Raw genomic sequence first — 20,423 nt, forward strand, 5'->3', positions numbered from 1 at the left:
CTTCGAGCCCACGTTTTTGTAGGTGCGAACAGACAAAGGGAGGGATCAAAGCCGGAGAGGACAAGGCAACCGGAAAGAGGAGAAAAGGGTCTCCGCCCCACCCGCACAGATGCTGACGTTATCACAGGTCAACGGGGAATAGGACAGACTGACAAAAGCCTTTGTAAAGTGACACGGTGCTCCCTCGATTCCTCTCTTAATGGAAACGGGGGGCGGGGGGGCATAAAACTGTTTTAAGACGGTTACGGTTTCGGATTTCAGATGTCTGACCATCAAACTCACGCATTTCAAGGAAAACCCGTAAGCCATATGGCCGACGGCGGAACGCCTTTTTTTAAGAGAAGCTCTGAAATACGGGCCGATGTGTCTGTTTATGTGACTGCGTTGAGCCCGTGCTCAAGCAAACCGTGCCAACGGAACCGTCCGCGTTTTGCTGGATCTGCCAGCTTGCCACACACGGCCTTCCACGCCTTTTCTGACTGCTTATAAAGAGCGCAAACACCCAGACCTACAAATCGAGGCAAGCTGGCCCTTCCACGGCTGCCGCTGTGATCCGGCAAACGGCAAGGGGCCAAATCGACACGCCGCACAGCACACGGGGGCTGCTGGGTGGGTGGCTCCGGACCGGCTGGTTCTCCTTTAAGGTGGAAAGGAACAGGGGAGGAACCTTCTTCTCACCGCACAGGGAAGGCGGCGCTGCGATCTCTGGAAACTTCTGCTTCCCGTGTCCACCTGCTCCTCCTCGTAATGCCACGGCTGGCGTGTTTGCTGCATGTCCTGGGCCCCTCCCAGCAGCCCCGCCACGGGGACCCCAGCCACACGAACGAGCCTCCGCTCCCATCACACACGGGGTCACTCGCGAGGAGACAGCCCTGTCCACAGCCAGAGTCTCCTGATACCCAAAGCGATTCTTTTCCATCACATTTCTACATGGGGCTGAATTCAGACCCTTTCTACTACCACCACAGCCCAGAGACAATGATATAGCGGAAGCCACGATGACCCATTCATGTTCTCTTTCTTCTCGAATGTTTATTTTTTTTTAATTTTTCTGATGTGTATTCATTTTTGAGAGAGAGAGACAGAGAGCAAGTGGGGTAGGAACAGACAGAATGGAGACACAGAATCCGAAGCAGCTCCAGGCTCAGAGCTGTCAGCACAGGGACCGACGTGGGGCTCGAACTCGTGAATTATGAGATCTTGACCTGAGCCAAAGTCGGACGCTTAACCGACTGAGCCACCCAGGTGCCCCTCGAATGTTGAAGTAATTCATTACGCACTCAGGAGGTGTCAGGCTTTGAGTTTTATCTCACTGAACTCTTATTATAACCCTATAAAATCAGTACCATTTCATCCCCCAATTTGCAGATGAGGAAACTGAAGCACAGAAAGATTAAATAATTTGTCCGTGGTCACAGATCATTTCGTGCTTTTTTCCCCAATTTTCAAAAGGGCAAACTGCTTTCATTACAAGTGTTAAAATTTAAATGTGACTAAGACTCATGAAATAATCACATAGCAAATATTCGGATTCGGATCCATACAAAACAGTGAAATTCTCCCTCCGCTATAATCTCCAATCCCAACCCCTTCCTCCGAGACAGCCGGTGCTGACCAACGTTACACATCCCCCCAGAGCCGCCTCCATGGGTGTAGAAATAAGCAGGCTGCACACACACGAGTGAGAGACCACCCGTCACTGCTGTATCGCCCGAGGGGCTGGGGGGGCTTTAGCGACTGCACCCACCACAATCCATGGCACGCCTTCCCTACCACCTCACATAAACCATCAAGGTAAAGACTCGGCTTGTCCCACAAACACAGCTTTGAAACGCACATCCCGGCCACCAGCTCCGCGTCCCCCCATCACCGTGCCCACACGTGGTCAGCTGCCTCTTCGAGCAGAGACGTGCTGCAAGGAGCGTGGTCCAGCTCTCTGGGGTTGGCCCCGCCCTTCCCCCTGGCAGCCTGAACCCCGAAAGGGGGGAAGAGGCCTGACGACGTTAGTCCGAAAGGGGACGCTCAGTCGGGCAGTCCCTGCTCCTGAACACCACTCAGGCCGGCCGAGGCTCCGAACGCCCGCATCGCAGTCCGCTGCCTCCTCGGCTCCCCCCCTGCCCCTCGCCCTGCTGACGCTGACATCCTCCCCCTACATCCGCCTCCGCACAGCCACCGCAGCCAGCACGGTCCCCCTCCGTGCCTTCCTGTCCGCACTACCGTCTCGAGTTGCTTTTGTAATCACCGGGGATTAGTTCGCTTGGTACGGCTTTCACACTCTGAGCCGTAGATTTCATGAGGAATACACACGCCTGCATCCTGGTGGAGATGTGTGTACCGCTACAGCAAGCGATCGATGTACAGAGGGCCCCTCACTGCCACTCCCCCCACAGAAACCGCCACCGCTGGGTCTGTCTTCCGCAGGACTCCGCTGGCTCTCTCCCGTGGTGAGTACCAACCCCAGTGCGCACATCGGGGCTTCAGTTAAGGATGCACCTCATTAGCGGGCATCAGAAGTCACGCCTCCCACCGGAAGCCGAGCCCGCTTCTGAAGCATGCACCACGCCAGAGGCCCCGGCGGGTCCAGCGGAGTGGGGATACAGGCTTTTCCCTGGGAGGTCACTACCCCGGCCCAGAATAGTCACAAGATACCTGAGCACGGGATGAGAAACTCTCTAGGCAAAAGACACCAACAGGCAAGTCAGAAAGGAAAATCAATCACTGAAACCTCACTCGTAGTCAAAAGCGCAAATCAAAAGGACACCGTCTAGTATTCATCCAACTGACAAACTGCTTTCACTGCTAAGACTCGGCACTGGAGAGGAGCTGGTGGGATGGCTACTCTCGAGCGCGGCTGACACCTGGGCCGGTGGAAGCCGCCTTTCTCAGGAACCCTTACCGGTGTCTGCCGAGATCACACACACCCCCGCGCCCTCTCTCACCCCGCCCCAGGAACAACCTTCGCTGGGATGCACACGGACCACAAACAAGGGCTCTCGCTACCCGCAGCAGGACATGAACTGCAAGACTCCAGCATCCCACGTCACACAGACGCTGAAGGTACGATTTCAGTGCAGATCACGTTTTGAAAGAACATTTAACGACATGTGACAAAATGCTCACTCGTGTTTGTGGGAAAAAAGAGAGATCTCAAAAAGAAATAAAACCCGTCTTATGAAAAAATATGCCATATTGTTATGCTTGGAAACAGACAAGAAATAGCCCTTGGTCAACGGTCCCCAAGACCACCCCAGGCTCGAGGACGGGCAGCAGGACCCGAGGGGACTCCGCACACAGGCGTACTCGGAGCTAAGACCTGTCAGGGCGAGAAGACACGAGGTACCCTCAGCAAAGGGAAAGGCGCCGGGCGCAAAGGATGGCAGGTGCGAGCCTCCAGTCTCCCTCGCAGCAGAGTCACATGGGACACAGGACACAGGACACACGTGGGCAGTGCCGTCACGAGGAAGCTCACGAGAGACCCAGCATCAGGGGTTTCGTCGGGGGCTGGGCACAAGGCCCCCTCTGCCTGGCACCGCCCGGTTCCAGACTCCCGGGAGGAAAGCGGGCGTGTAGGCGCGCACGGTGCTGTCTGCGCAAAACCGCTCGGGCACAGTGAGCCGCCCTATCCAGTCCCGGTGGCGGGCGCCGTCCTGACGAGGAAGTCCCAGACGTCCGTCAGCTGTTCTGCACAAGGCCGAAACGTCCATAGCGGTGATTTCTGCTTCTGAGACCTATTTTCTTCTGTATCCTCTCGTTTCCAAACATTCCACTATGAACATGTATTTCCTTTACGATCCAGAAGGTGCCTTACACTCTTTTAAAAGCTCTGTTTCGCTTCTTTCGCCTACGTATCAATTTTCAGATTACGTACAGGGGAATTCTGATATTCACACAGGCCATAAGAAGACACGCGCCAGGGCACTGGCATTAGCTAGAGGGAGAGAGCAGAGCAGGGTGGGAGAGGACGCAGAAGAACCACGGTGGGACGGGCGTCCTGGGGGGGGGGGGAAGTGCCGGGACAAAAACTCACCTGTGTCCTCAAGCTTTCCAGCTCTACCCCCAATCGAACAAGCCAGATAGTCAGAGTTCACCTCTGGCACGGTTCCGGGCAGGCACTGTTTTGTTTGTAACGCAAAGATCTCTGTTCCAAGCACCCCCAGCAGATAGCGTGACAGTTCTTGTCAAGACAGTTTCTTATTTTAATGCCACTGAATTTTGAAGATCATGAAATCTTCTTACCTGTGCTTCCTTCTGATGACCTCACCGAAGAAAGAATTTCAGAAGAATCTGGAAGTTCAAACAAAACAAAACAAAACAAAACAAAACAAAACAAAACAAAAAACCAGGTATGGAGTTGGGGGCGGCGGGGGAGATATGTAACCAGGAACTCAACCCGTGACTCTACCAGACGCCACAGGGTGACACTCTCTTGTGTAAAAGGGGAGGGAAAATACTGCCTGCCTCACAGCTGTAAGGGTCAGGTGAGAAAACGGAGGTACAAGAGTTTTGTTTAGTGTTAAGATATTAATATCAGAAACCACTCTGAAATCACAAAATCATTCCACAAGTGCCTCGTATGTGTCGGCTATTACACATACGTGTCTGGCCCAGGGAGTACGGCGGTAAATAAAACACATGTGGCTCGGCAGAGCTCAGAGGGTGTACTGATCACTCAAGGAAGAAATCGCGCGGAAGGTGTGGTCATGGCAGGTGCAGCTTCCCAGTGGGGGCTCAGAGAAAAGACTCTGGGACTGAGGCCCGGGCTGCAATCCCAGGACTATCACACGAGAGCCTCGTGACCTCGGGCAAGTTCCTTCCGTTCCCTGTGCCTCAGTTTCCTTAGCTGTAAGATAAGGAGCAAAACAGCAGGATTACAATCCTCTTGGGGCTGTGATGAGAATTTAATGAGCCAACGTCTGTGACTTTCTCAGAACCATGCCCAGCCACAGAAAATATTTTGAACTGTGGGGATCACTTTTGTAAAATAATTCATATGAATCTTAGGGCCTTTGAGAAGATGTAAATGAGACTCTAATCTGCACGTGGGTAAGCTGAGCAAGATTCTCCCTGACCAGACACTCCTCTCTCCTCCTCGGCAAGCCTAGTGAATTTTATCCCAGCAGCATTCCCAAGAAACTTTCAGACTCCACATTCTGGCGGCATTAAAACAGTGCCAAGTGCTCAGTGCGTGACGAAGTTAAACATGCTTCCAAGATAATTACATATGTTTCCATATTACGTTACTGGCTGTTGCAAAAACCCTTCAAAAGAAGCATAACACAGAAGGAGGGTCATTCGGTGACCCTGTGTGGCTTGCCCAAATTCCGAGAAGCCGGTCAGTGGGGAGGAACAGACCCAGGCAGAGCCCATTAACGCCGTAATGTGTACATCCCTGCTCGGCTCCCAAAGCTTCACGGAAATCCCAACACAGACACCTGAGACAGCATTCGAGAACGGCCACGATGCAGACGAGTGAGTGTCTTGTCGTCTGGCCTTGAGGATGCTTTGCTGCCCTTTGCTCATGGAGGCAGAAACCGGATTCTGCTCCTTGAGCCGAAAGCAGAGCGTATGCTTCTCGGCACGTAATCTCTGAGTTTAAACCAACAGGAGACCCTTGCCCAGCGCTCCTGGGACACGTCTCCAACAGGAAGGGTGACTTTCATAGAAAAAGCTGCTCCATTTGGGAGAAAGGTCTACTGAAGCCACAGAAGGACAACATGTTCACACAACAATTAACGTCACCTGTCACACAGCGAAACCCCAAAGCCTTCTGGGCACACAGCTGCTCTCTGGGCCGAAACTAAACTCCCACTAAGAAACAGGTCAACCTTCTAAAACATTCTTTTGTGAACATCTTAGGTAAAAATTCCTTTGGCTTTGTCATTTTCCAGATGTCACACCTCTGCTGGCCTTACTTGAATTTAGGCACTTGAATCTGACCATGCCCCAGACACCCACCCAGCTGCCCGGTGACAACACAGAGGGACGCGATGTGGCCACACCCTTGAGGAGCTCGCGCTGGGGGAGGGAAGGCTACACAATCACAGTTTTAAAGCAGCGTGTTGATTGCTTAGCTTTGGCTCTAACTAACTTGAATTTAAAAAAAAAAAAAAAAAAAAAAAAGAACCCAGTGCACACAGAGCACCCCTTATTCTATAAGAAGTGATCAGAGGTGCACAAGAGGTCAAGCTGAAAGTGTGGGGGCAGGCACAGGGGAGGCGCCTGTAGTCAAGGGCTCGTCCAGAGGGGTTAGCACACACACGCCACGTGCAGGCGAGGAAGGCCCCCAAGCACAGGGACAACCCGGGAGCTTCAGGAACATCCAGGCATCCGGAGGAAGGGACAGAGAATGGGAAACCGAAAGGCTCCAAACGGAACGGAAACACCCCAAGAACTCCCCAAATGGGCGAGGGGTTTTTAGGAGACTACGTAGCCCAGAGCCCTGGTAGCACAGCAAGGAAGACACAGGGCCCCCAGGGCCCCTAGCTCGGTCCATGACCTTGGTTAAGACTCTTCTTTATTTATTTTATTTTTTTAATTGAGGTGCTACTGACATATTACATTATGTTAGTTTCAGGGGTACAACGTAATGATGTGATATTTGTGCCACAGTAGATCTAGTTAACATCTCTTACCGCACACAGTTACAAAATTTCCCTTTCTCGGGATGAGAACTTTCAAGATCTACTCTCTCAGCACCTTTCAAATATGCAAAACGGTATTGTTAGCTAAGGTCACCATGCCGTGCAGGACAGTCCTTGGTTAGGTCTCTGATCTTCTGGGAGCACCAATAAAACCACTGGGAAAACAAGAGATGTAAAAACTGACCTGCCTTTTTCACAGAACTGCAGAGAGGATGAAATGAGACAATGGATTGTAAACTTGTTTGTGAACCATGAAGCGAAACACAAATGTAAGAAGCCATTATCACCATTAACAACAACCACGTAAAGCTGAGCTTTGCCAGGCTCCTGGGTGGCTCAGTCGGTTGAGCAACTGACTTCGGCTCAGCTCACGATCTGATCTCTCAGTTGGGGAGTTCGAGCCCCACGTCGGGCTTGCTGCTGTCAGCCCGTCAGCACAGAGCCCGCTTCGGATCCTCTGTCCCCCTCCCTCTCTCTCTGCACCGCCCCTGCTCGCACTCTCCCAAAAGTAAATAAATATAAAAAAATCCCCTGAGTTTTGCAACACACGTTCCTCCCACATTCTCCCAACCCTGGAGTACAGGCAGTGTCATTGGGCAACCTCAGCGTCCAGGGCTGGAGGGCCTCAGACAGCTCAGGACCTGTGTTGTGTCACTCTGCTGAGGGATGACAAAGCTCTCTGACTGAGAGAGCCCGACTGACGCTGCAAGACCACATTTTATCTTTCCCGGACGGGCCTGAAGTCATCCAAACTCGCAGCACGGCTAAGCAATCAAGGCGCTGTCTACGGCTCGACTCAGGAGCCGGCATCTGTACATTTCCACGGCAGAGCGCAAAGGGCACTCAAGGGTCCTGTGACGATACGAGACGCTCGCGGCCTAAACCACAGAAACCGTCTGACGTCAGAGTCCCTGAGAAACGAATTCACGGAAGAGCCAGTGAACCCCGCTGCCGGCACACTCACTGTCACCGGTGGCACCTTGTCCTCTGCCTCTCTCCAGCTGACTCCAGTGGCGCTCTGACCTTTCCGAAGCTTGTACTCACACCACGGAAAATTAACACGCCTGCGTGCCCCCCTCAGCTGGGCGCCAGAGGGGCAACCAACACTTCTCCCGGGGCTTTCCCCCCAAATCAGGCTGCGAGGTCCCAGTGAATGTAGGTGAACAACTCCCCGGCTGCCATACTCCCTCTCCATTCCCAAGGAAGACAGCTGGAGACGATGAGTCTGGGGTCAGAACTAAAAGAGGCCACACGCATCAAACGGCCCAACCCTCCCGCTACAGCACAGCAAGCTGACTGCAGGACAGCCTGGCCTAGTGACAGAGCCGAAGCCAGAACCCCCGGCCCGGCCCCGCTCCAGAGCCCCTGCAGCAGCACTGCTCTGCCTTTCTCTTTTCCTGAGGAAGAAAGGTAAAGCGAGGGCCACGTGAAAGCCACTCCATCCACACGAAGGCCACTCAAGAGTTTATTTAGCACCTTTCATGTATTTATGTATTTATCTATTCATTCATTCAAAGACAGGCACTTCCCATCAACTTTCAGCTGCATTTTGACTTGCTGCCTGTGTTCATGAAGCACAAACCCGCCCTGTGGTCCAAGCGCACACAGCGCGCCCTTCACCGTAATACTTACCGTATATATAGCACAGCCACGCGTCCGCCTGCCTCCCTAGACCGCACATCCGCGAGGGCAGGCATCAGCTGTTATCACCTTTCTATCCCCAATGCCCAGCCTATGCGACACTCGGTAATAATAAACTCAGCTACTCAAACATTTTAAACCCGCATTAACAAAATCGATTCACTACGTTTTGTTGACGAGGTTTCATACCACACGGCTTAAATCTTATCGTGCGGATTTATCCTGTGTTCTCCTAGATTTCATTTGCTGAGTATTTCGTGAGCACCTACTATGTGCTAGACACGGCCAAGTGCAGATGACCTGGCAGTGACAGGAGCCAGAGTCCCTGTTCGGGTGGAGCTTGGAGTCTAATGGGGAACAGATGAAAACGAGATTAGGTTTGGCGAGAAAGCAGAGAAAAACCAGCCCTGGCCGCCGAGGGATGCACCTAACCAGGCGGTCCGCGGATAACACATGCGTCCTACAGTGCGTGACCACGTCCCTTCGGCCGCTGATGAGGTGCTGTATGGGGATTTCCGTGCCAGAAGTCACCGCAGAGCAGTGTGCAGGAGAAGAGACCAAAGAAAGAGGTAAAGCTCCAGGATTGCTCATGAATACAGATTAAAACCAGCATTTAGGGGCAATGTTCCAATTAGGAACTCCCGTGGCTACACTCATTTGAAATTCAAGGTACTCTAGAGGCCGACATTTAAGTGGTGAATTAACCCTACCAGTTGGAACTGCAAGGGCTAAGGATGAATTCTCTTTGACCAATGTATTAGCTCTGAATATTTCCGTTACAAGATCATGGAAATTACTGAGCACTTACCATGGGCTAGGAAGATGTACCAAGCTATACGCTTTTCAGACATGTTTGTATTGATTTGTCTTTTTTAATGTTTGCTTATTTTTGAGAGAGAGAGTGACAGAGCACAAGTGGGGGAGGGGCAGAGAGAGGGAGACACAGAATCGGAAGCAGGCTCCGGGCTCCGAGCTGTCAGCACAGAGCCCGACGCGGGGCTCGAACTCACAGACCGTGAGATCGTGACCTGAGCCGAAGTCAGATGCTCAACCGACTGAGCCGCCCAGGTGTCCCAAGACATGTTTGCATTTAAACATCAGAACAATCCTGTGAGATAAGGGCTCCTGTCATCCCATTTCATAGATGAAGAAAGTGAGGTTTACACAAGTTTTAAAACTTGCCCCAAATTACACAGTTAGCAAAACCCAGGCAGCCTGCCTCCTCGCCCCCGCATGAATGGTGGTGTTTATAAGCTGTGTGGCACGGAGCGGGAACAGACGAGGACAATCAGTACCAAAGCGCACTTCACACTCGGGATCATTTTGTGCCAATCAAACCAGTAGTCTGGTGTAATTCTGTACAAGTACCTCCAATTATTCTGTGAAGGAAAGTGGGATGGGTAGACACCGGAATGAACAGAATCGCTGGCAGATGTTCACAGAACGTGGCATCTGTTTGCACAATATTCTCTAATCGGCCCACGGCACCCAAAGCCAGTCTGAGCTGGTGAAAGCAGGGGGCACTCGTGCCACCTGGAACGCCCACTCAGCCTTGACACTGGTTCTCAACCTTCACTGTCCATCGGGATTACCGGGGGGAGCGCTCCAGACCTACAGCCGCCCAGGCTCCGTGCCTGAAGAGCCTATTTCAGCCGGTGTGCAGGGAGGACACAGCTCTTCCCAGAGCCCCGGCCCCGGACGCAGCCAGGGTGGGGAACCACTGCCCCAGAGTCTCGCACGCTTTGGCTCAGCTCCCCAAACACTCGCTGGAACTCTTAAGTCTGAGGGACCCAGGCTGAGTAAGAGTGCTCACCACCCACCCCACCCCCCAAAAAAAGGGTTTACAGTTTTCTCTGCCTTTAGGCTAAAGACTCTACTGTCAAAGATGTATTCCAGTCCGAACCAAATAAACTGCCGGCGGAAAAAATGCTCTTGTGTGAGTTTACATACAAACAACTTCCTTTAGCCTCCCTGTCAGTAGCCAGGGGACTCACTCTGGGCCGTGAGAGGCTGCAGAAATGAGAACTTCAGGGCGTGGCCGGCTGGCACACTCCACGTGCGCCCTCCCCCAGAAAGAGTGCCCGGCCCTGCGGGTTCACCATTGGATCAAGAGTGGAAACAAGAGAGGCAGAGCTCAGCCGGGGGGCAGGGGGCCGGGGGCTCCTGTCCTGGTACCACTGCCGAACAACGAGCAGTGTCCCGGCAGGTGAGTCTCTTCTCCCCGGTCACGGTCGGGCCAGCAGCTGACGAGAGGGTAAAGCATCAATGCAGGAGTTACTTCAGGCTCCAGGGTCTAAAAAAAGGGGCTTTCTGCCGTCCACCAGTGAAGTACCCGAGGCACCTTTTCCCTCTCCCGAGGATCGAAAGTGCAAGCGGAGAACGCAGCAATCAGCGGCCAGGTGGCCAGGGCGCGCACACGACAGCCGAGAGGACACCATCAGAAAGAAGGGGTACCGCCAGCAATCGCTCATCCGTTCCGCAGGCACCCGGGGCACCTTCTTCGCTGCACACCCCACCGACTCCCAGCTGCCGTTTACCGCGAGCCCCCTCAGCTGCCACACGCGTCCTGTCTAACCATCACCGACCCCTTGGCTGTCGGTCGCCACGCCACAGACGAGGCCAACACTATCACAGGGAGGCTGGGAACCTTCCCCCTGGGCGATGGCTCCCTTTCCTCCTCTGGCTGCTTCCCGCCCTCGGCTGGCCCAGCGGTCCCCAGATAGCTATCCAGGGTCGCGGGCCGTTCCGAGGCCAGGAGGGCCACAGACGCACGGGGCTAATGCATCCATCTGTCTCTAGCAGATCTCCTGCTTGTCCCACTGCTCACTTCTGTGGGCAGATGGGTTAGGAAAGGCTCTGTCCACTACCACGGAGCGACTCCCCACAGGTCCTTCCCAGGAGTGCGGACTGGGGAGCCAGCAGGGAAGACAGCTTTCCTCTCCAGAATTCGCTGCGCATTCCCGTCCCTAAAGCATTCGGGCAATGCCACCAAATACAGACAGGAAAGAGCCTTCTCTCTCTAGGTCAGTGTGTGTGTGTGTGTGTGTGTGTGTGTGTGTGTGTGTGTGGCAGTGGGGGTGTCCCGTGGGGCATCTCTAACTCGGCATAAAACAGAACACGTTCTCCCCGCCCATGACACAGGATGTGCAACACAGGTGCTCACTGGGGTCACCAGGCAGACATGCTTTAAAGGGTTTTACACAAGAATTCCAGAAATGCTGCTCCCCCAGCGCCAGTCCCCGCGTCTGTGAGGTTTGGACGGCAAAGCATCTCCACCGTGCACCACGCAGGTGCCTCCCGGCAACCTCGTGTGACACGCTGAGTGCCCACTTTTCATTGTGCCCTCTTTTTAGATGAGGTCACCAAACGTCACAGACCCTCAGGGACTTTCTCAAGGATGCCCAGCTAGTATTGGAACTGGGGCACGAGGTCTCTTGATTCCAGAACCAATCCTGTTGCCAGCATCCCCCCGCGGTCCCGGCAGGGACCCTCACCTCCTCTCGGGAGTGCAGAAAGCAGGTCTGTCCTCCAGAGCCCTCGCCACGCCGGGGAGAAGTCCAGCATCTCCATCAGAAAGCATGTGCTTACCCGAGCAGGCTACGCAGGGCAGCACGGTCTGCGTGGGTTCTGACAGCAACGTGCAGAATGGGTGCAGAGAGCTCTCTGACGAGGCAGAGAGAGAGAGTGAACTTGGCTACCGCGGCAGTGCAGCCGCGGCCGGGCGAGGTGCCAAGCCAGGGCTGAAACGGGGGGACCACACAGACGAGCAGTGCGCGTGGAGTCCAGTGAGACGTCGGGACGGGGGAAGGGGAGCGAGCGAGAAGGGGGAGGCTTCCAGTGGAAAGGGCTGACGAGGACGGACGTCGCTAACCAAGTAAAACCAGGGCAGGAGAAGCAGCTTGGAGGAGAAATGAGGGAATATTTGACTTGAGAAGCACGAGGACCAAGTGAGGAACCCACTTCACCATCTTTGATTCCAGAGTCCAGCACAGGCTACACACTTCGGGGATGTCCGCGGAAGAGACAACAGGAGGAAGGAAGGAAATGGACCGGGGTGGAAACGGCCATTAGGTAGCAGGTCTCTGGGTCCCGGAGGCAGGGACAGAAACCGGGCCACCATCAACAACCGTGTTCAGTTCACAGACTCACCTACCTCGTCCACAAGCGTCCAAGCGTCTGGATGTGCCGGGTGCCACGTCAGCCCCCGCAGGGCGCTGCTAAACACGAGCTCAAAGCCAACAAGGGAGGCGAACTGCACAAATGGCCAGTCCGTGAATCACGACGGAAGCGAGGACTACGCGGGAACCGCAGAAGCAGCGGCTGAGGTCGCTCGCATCTCCTAGTGTTCAGGCCCCCCCCCCCCCGCCCACCATTCCGACGTCGTCCAGAAGGCACGGCACCTTCAGTCCTCCAGGGCATCACGAGGACCATGCAGGGGGTCACCTGAGCAAAAGTCCCGAGTCCAAAGGTGAGGGCCACGACAGTTTGATTTCCAACAAGCCCCCGAGTGACGGTGGTATGTACGTGGACCAAAGGGCCACGGTGAGGGACAAGGGAGAAGACAGAGGCAGGGCAGGCCCCAGGTGAGGCACTATTAACGCCCGGGGGCTGGTTCTGCTTCTGGACACTATCTCAGTACCCGACGCTGATCGAGTCCCCCAAACTCTCCAAGCTTTGGATTCCTGATGCCAGAATGAGGGCGAGCACTGCCCTGATAATGTCCAGAAGGAAAGAACAAATTAAATGTGTGGGGACGGAAATAGTGTATTTAAAAACTTTACGTTTACGGTAATTTGTGAAGGGCGAGTTTTGGGTAATTTTTTAAAAAACATTTATCTGTATATGTTTCTGCATTATTTGATTTCTTTGCAATGTGCATATAACATTTTTTAGAAGAACATGAATAATTTTTTAAAGGGCCAAGAAAGTCCATACACAGATTCTCTAGAAGAGTTTTCCCATGGATGATGAAATCAAATGCTTAGCAACCAGTATCTTTTCAATAATTCAACTTTTTATTTTGGAATAATGGTAGGTTTACATGCCATTGTAACAGCAAATACGGAGAGATCTCATATACTCTTTACCCAATCTCTCCCGGGGTGACGTCCCACAAAACCACAGTGACCATCACGCCAGGATCCTGACACTGACATGGGCAAGATGCAGAACATTTCTCCCACCACGGGGACCCTTCCTGTGGCCCCCTTACAGCCACACCTCCCTCCCTCCCATCTCCTCCCTGCCTCCTAAGCCCTGACCCTCCTCTGGTCACCATCTCTGTAATTTTGTCACTTCATGAATGTCATATAAATGGAATCTTACAGTATGAAATCTTTGCAAAGTGCTTTTTCTCACTCAGTGTAATTCTCTGGAGACTCACCCAGGTGGTGACGCGTGTCAGTGACCTGCTCCCTGTCACCGGGGAGTCGTGTTCCACGCGGTGGCCGCACCACTGTTCGACCAGACGCCCCCTGGAGGACACCTGGGCGTTTCCGGTTTCCGGCTCCCGTGCGGTCAGGCCGCCGGGACTCCCGTGGGCGGGCTCTGCGTGAACACGAGTCTGCGCGTCCCGGGGACAGACGCCCGGGGGGGGGGGGGGGGGGGGCACTTGCTGAGTCACGCGGTGGCTGCTTGTTCTGCTCCGTCAGAAACTGCCAGACCTCTGTCCGCGGCTCTGGTCCCATCACCGCCCCCTTCCGCCGAGGCCACGTGAGAGGGGTCCCGTTTCCCCGCATCCCTGCCAGCCCTGACGCTGCCACTCTCGCAGGTGCATCGTGACACCTCGCTGGGGTCGAGTTCGCGTTTCCCTGACGGTCGGTGAAGTTCAAGTACCTTTCGAGTGCGCGCTGGCCACCGGCACATGGTCCGTGACGAAAGGGCTCTTCGTGTCCTCCGCCTGTTTTCTAACCGCATTGCTTGTTTGCTGAACTTGGAGAGAGTTTTACGCATTCTGGATAAGGGTCCTTTACCATATACACGGTCTGTAATATCTCCTCCCGGTCTGCGGCTCCTCTTTGGGAGAGCAAAAGCTTTTAACGCAGATGAAGCCGTCCACCAGCTCTCCCTTCCGCAGACCGCGCGTCACTGCGTGGTGGGAGTGAGGGCTCCCTGCCAAGCCCCACATCTCCAAGATGTCTGTTCTTCTTCCTCAAGTTTTATAGTTTTACATCTTCTACTTCAGTGTGCAATCCACCTGGAGTTCATTCTTGTTTACGGTTGAGACTTAGGCCAGGGCTCATTCTGTGGCCCGTGGATGGCCAGGCGCTCCGGGCCACCAGCTCCACTTTGCGACGCAGCGAGAGCGATGCCAGGACCTCACCCCAAGACAGCTGAGTCTTGTTTGGGAAACTTTAACTCCAGCTCTATTCGGGGCAATGTGAAGTGTCCAGTTTGAAAGTTTGAAAGAGCACAGTTCTGAGTATTCTTACCTTAAAATTCTGATTTCCACCTATGGTGTCAGATACTATTGACATGAATATCACAAATGAAGCCTAAACAACCAGCTAAAACACGCAGCAAGGAAAACAACGGGCATGTGTGTGTCCTGATTAGGGTTTGTTTCCCACTTATTGGGGGAAGAGGTCCTCACCGTAAACCCCGTGAGCGGATAGTTAACATCTGTGCTAACGCAAACCTGAAGTGTGCTCTCTCTTATGAAACGTTAGGGCTGACGTCTACACGCTCGACATGCGAACACTTTGCACTCAATGACCGCAGGGCAATTTGGTCAAACGTGTAGGGTCAATGGCAAAGCTATGAAAAGGCGACCACCTCGTGGCCATTCCGACCCACGTTCAGCTCTTGGACCCTCCAGGAGTCAGGAGCCCGTGGGGTCACATCCTCTGACTCAGACGATCTGTGCTGGCTTCTGCACCGCCACTTTCGGCTCTGTGACTCTGGGAGGCTCCCTCAACCCCTTGGAGCTAACCGCCCTCATCAGCAGTCGGGGATAAACCCCACCTCTTCTCGGCCAGTTAACAGTGCGAACTGAAAGGGAATGTGGGCCTCGCGGCCTCACAGTGCCCGGCGCGCAGTAAGCCCCTCCGGACCTAGCATCACGGTCATCGAAGGGAAGTGAAAACCTTCTTTTTTGCTTTCCCAGGCTCACCCCACATGCGGTTAGCGGTTAGCAAAGGACAGCAACAACAACAACAAAAAACTTGCTCAATTTTTAAGAAGAAACGTTTAAAGCAAAACACAGGGGAGGAGGAGGAAGAGAGGGAGACAGCGGAGGGAGATGCGCTGACGGCACTCACTGCCGACCTCCTTCGCTCAGGCGATCATCGGGCCCCACCAGTCGGAGCGGGCAGGTGCCTCCCCCCCCACCGCCCCGACTCAGGACAGCCTCTCCCCAGGTGTTCAGAAATGGGTTCAAGGCTGACACCTTGAAATGGGCGGGCGGGGTGTGCTTTTGGGTAAGAGAGCTACAATTTTCTTAAAGAAACCACAGCAGAGAAAGTGACCCACATAGGAGGTACCAACTGCTATAAATACTTGGTGGCAGAGGCTGAGGTCATGCCTTCTGCACAGGAGACACCCAAATAAAACCAGCCAAAATAGCAGAGAAAGTGCCTAGCGGAAAGCCAACAGCGTGGGCACAAATCAGATGCTGCCCGGTCACAGAAACATTTACACCCAGTCACGGGGACCCCTAGCCCGTGTCCCCTGCTCTGTCCTGTCTCTTTCCACATTCCATGATGCTTTCTCGCTGCGCTGGCAAAACATGTGTATCAACCCACAAACGTCAGAGCCCTGCTAGCCTAACCCCCACGGCCCCTCAGCAAAACCCACAGACGAGTGAAATGTCTTCCAAGTGCGAGAGAGCAGGAAAGTCTAATCCACCATAACAGGCATCAAACCCACTTAGCCACTTGTAGGCAAACAGTCTAGTCCCGGGTGGCTCCCACAGGGTTGGGGTAACAGTCCCCCCACCAGAGGGGCATTAGCACTGACCTTGACTCAGGCGGTTTGAAATCACAGCCACTCGGTGTCGGGTGAGCTATCGTAAGGACCCAAACCGAATCTCTGAAAATCGTACAAGCCCTGGACAGAATGTGGCAGAATTGGCCGTCCCGAGGACCACCCAGAGACCTCCCCTCTGCACCCCTTCTCCCTGACAGGGCCCGTCCCTCCCTGCACCTGTGGGGCCCCGTGCCCCCGGCGGGCTCTCCCCTCCCCCACCCCCGTCCCAAACACGCTTTCAGGAGCCGCTCCTCGGAAGGCACCCCGCACAGGATGCAGTCAGCGAATGTTCCCTGAAATGAGTAAACGGCAACCGCTTTAACTTAACAGGAGCCTTTTCAAAAGCATTCCCTCTTGGAAATGAGGCCACGAGCTGGGGCAGGCAGCTATGCCTCTCTCTACTCTGGTTTTCTCGTCTGTAAAATGACAAAGGCTGACGATAGCCACGCGCACCCACAGGGCTGTCGTGAAAAACCACGTGACCCAACTCGTGAAACAAGCTCGGCGTCCAGGGCCAGGCACCCGACAGATGCCCAGGAAAGGTCGTTATCATTAGCGGTTACCGGCCAGCGCTCCAAGGGCAAGAGAGTCTATCCGATCTGCAGGCATCATCACAGAAGGACGGCCCCGCGACCACTGGGGTGGAGGTGTGAACAGCGTGTGTCAGGTGCTCGCTATTTCTTTTTACAAACGCCTCCAAGAGGCACGCTTGTATTTGCACGTACGCTGGAGAAGGTCCGGGAGGAAATACCCCAAATGCTACTCGTGGTTATTACCCCAAAGGCCGTGAGGAAGAAGCATCCACCTTTCGCTCTCCTTCTCACGGAACTATCGGGATTGTCCTCAGTGAGCATCTATGCCCCTGTAAAGTTCGTCAAAGGGGTTGCCCGCCACCCTTCGAAGGAGCAGGCTGCATCAGGAGGGCGCAGTGAAGCCGGGGGAACCCGGGTGTCGGACCCAGGCGTGACAAGCGCCCGGGAGCCACAGCACAACTTCCTGTGAACACAGAGCACCGTCCCTCCACCTTCTCTCTCGGGCGATAATCCAAGACTCGGACGTTGCGAATTTTCCACACGAGCTCAGCTTTTTGCACGCGTCTCCCCCGGCGTGGTCGGGGCGGGGGGGTCTCGTCCAGAGGGTAAGTATGCTCCCTCTGGGACTGCGCGGCCCAGAGTCCCGAACACTGGCTGCTGGAGAAGCAGGACATTCGGAGGCGACTTCCTGCCGATCCATCGGACAGAGAAGGCAGCTGAGAGGGAAGGGAATTCACACAGACTACGATGAGTCCGTCATCAGAACGCACAAAAAGCAAGACAAAACGAAACAATCCCCCTGAGGGGAAGCATGAAGTCTGATGAGCAAATTCGGAACAGATCCCCAACACCGGAAACAGGGTCGTCGAGGCGCAGGGCCAGCAGACAGGCTGCGTCCACGTTACCCGTGCACCTACAACCTCTGAACTTGTGGGGTGAGAGGGCTCTCTGGAATTTGTCGGAAAGGCCATTTTAAATGGTACCATTTGATTCCCACCACAAAAATGAATGTACGTTTCTACACACACATACACACCATACCTATGGGAATTACACACACACACACACACACACACACACACACACTCAGTTCACATATCTGGGAAGTGTGACGATACCACGATTATTATGCAAAATCGTTCTGGTATGCAGAAACTCAGAGTGTGGTATGCGGTGGTCCATGTTGGGGGTGGGGGGCGTCACCCTTCTCTGGATGTCAGCAAAACCCAGTGGCTTTGGCTTTATACACAGATTTCATGCTGTCACTACACTGGATAAAGGAGAGAAGAAAAACGAATTTAATTATCAAGGAAGCAGATTTGATTGTTCAACGTACCTGCTTCCCAAAACAATCTTGTAAGTCACATGGCAAATACAATTAACACAGACAACGTCCACAAATTGAGAGGGTTCCTAGCAAGGTTTCCTTTCTCTTATCAAGAAAGCCACAATCCCTAAAAGAAAAAGGGCCTAGACTTCTCCCTTAGAACAAATCTGTATCAAATGGTTTGAAGAGTCAGGACAATTTAGATATGCTTTGAGATTTAAAAGCAGAAAAACCTACATTATTTTCCCACCTGCACTGCCTTTCGACCAGACTCAACGAAAAAATTCTCTCACTCTGAAAATTCCCTTCTGCGTGCATGCACACACACGTGCACACACACGGCTTACAATCCAGGAGGAGGACTAAACAGTGGCACATAATTATTAACTTGTGAAAGGCGATATATATTTTACGCCAGCCTGCCGCAAAAGCAAACCAATTTGGAAATTTAGAAAGCTTAAGTTCAGGTCACGGCTTACCCACCTATATGAGACCAGACAAATTACCTACCTAATCTCTCTTGGCTTCGGTTCCCTACTGTTTAAAATAGGCCCATTTTTTTTTTTTAACCTAGCTATGAGATTGGCAAGGAACAGACATTTGAGAACATACTGCATTGTCAAGGGTGTGGAAGGCAGGCACTCTCAAACACCGACAGGGCGAGGGTAACGCGGCCCAACCCTGATGAAAGGGAACACAGCACCACCAGTCACGACCCCAGGTGTGCATGCCCCTCGATCCAGCAGTAAGAAGACCCACTGCTTCTTCTTCCAAGAGACTGGGAAGCACCTAAACGTCCAGCAGTAGGGAACTGGCAGGAAATAGTGTTTAGGTTACACCTACATCTGTGGTTTTAAACGAAGACACAATTCTCCATCAATGCTTGGCTGTGCTCAGACCACCTCGCGAGGGTGCAAACGTAGCAGGTCACACGGTTACAGGAGGCGGATGGGGGACTGGAGCGGGGCCCCTTCTGAATGCCGCCCCGCTGCCTGTACAACACATTCAAAATCCAGGACTAAAGCAAGCATTTTTGACTTGACTACAAGAGCAATTAAGGTGACTACTAATAGTGACCCCACGGGATCGTCGTGTTGATTAAATAAGGAACAAAATGACGGCGCAATTTTAATCGGGGTGTCAGAGAAGCGGTCACGGAAAGGGAGCCGTTCACAGCTCAAAGGATGACAAGGCGGGAAGAGGCAGCAGAACACAGAGGCGGGAAAGCACGAACCGTAAGCGGAGCTCTCACGCGGGGCTTCGGGAAAGGGCTTACGCAACGAGCTGGAGTGTAAGGTCGGTGACAGTGAGAGAGAGACAAGCCCACATTTGTAGACTGCACCTAGATCATGAAGGCCTTGAATGCCAAGCCAAGGAATCTGCGCGTCTTAACGACGGAAGACCAGAAAGGGGGTTTGTACAGACGTGGAACGCTAAGAGCAGGATACCGTATGTGATTTCATCCAGACATATGATAGGCTGGAGAGGGGTTAGGAAGCTATCCTAATACAGACAAGACACAACTGGGAGACTGACCGAGGGTACTGGCCCTGGAATCACAGTGCTCTCTGCGTACAAGCACCAGGCATTTATTTCTATAGCACTGACTGCCAACTTAAATACAGGCCGCAGCATTCGAGAACCATGTCTGTGTTAACCATCTTGGCCCACGGTAACAAAATACCGCAGACTGGGGGCATGACCGACAGGAACGTATTTCTCACAGTTCAGGGGGCTGGAAGTCCAAGATCAAGGTGCCTGTCGATGCAGATCCTGGCAAGTCTCCTCGCTGTGGGTTCATCGTGGGGACAGCACGCGAGCTCCCCGCTGTCTCTTCTTACAAGGACCCTCATCTCATCGGACCGGGCCCTGTCCTCACGACCTCGTCTAACCCTATCTACCTCTGAAAGACTCACTTCTACTCCCACCACATTGGCAGTCATGTGGCTTCACCACGTGAATCTGGGGGGCCCGTAACAACATCCTTTCGATCATGTGGAAACAGCAAATGAATAGGAAAAAAGGTAAATTATATGTAAATAAGTTAATATCATTTACATTGATGATAACCATAAAGGCCAATTTAAAATTTCTGTGATAAGGGGCGCCTGGGTGGCTCAGCCGGTTGAGCGTCCGACTTCAGCTCAGTGTCATGATCTCGCGGTTTGTGGGTTTGAGGCCCGCGTCAGACTCTGTGCTGACAGCTCAGAGCCTGGAACCCACTTTGGATTCTGTGTCTCCCTCTCTCTCTGGCCCACCCCTCCCCACCCCCTCCGCTCATGCTCTGTGTCTCTCTCTCAATAATAAATAAACGTT

At 53.4% G+C, this 20,423-nt stretch overlaps 1 protein-coding gene across 4 annotated transcripts in view; it reads right to left on the reverse strand.

The window, feature by feature from the left end:
* AFAP1 (actin filament associated protein 1) overlaps positions 1-20,423 on the reverse strand; it is a 146,512-nt gene that overhangs the window by 110,729 nt on the left and 15,360 nt on the right. The window contains exon 1 of one of the 4 annotated variants that reach the window (XM_058723174.1): positions 4,028-4,258. The exons of the other annotated variants lie outside the window; for them this stretch is intronic. The gene's annotated coding sequence lies outside the window, so the exon portion shown is untranslated. Of the gene's footprint in view, positions 1-4,027; positions 4,259-20,423 lie in introns of those variants that run through there. 4 annotated transcript variants of the gene reach the window in all.

This window comes from Neofelis nebulosa, chromosome 3 (assembly GCF_028018385.1).
Source record: "Neofelis nebulosa isolate mNeoNeb1 chromosome 3, mNeoNeb1.pri, whole genome shotgun sequence".
NCBI classification, from domain to species: domain Eukaryota; kingdom Metazoa; phylum Chordata; class Mammalia; order Carnivora; family Felidae; genus Neofelis; species Neofelis nebulosa.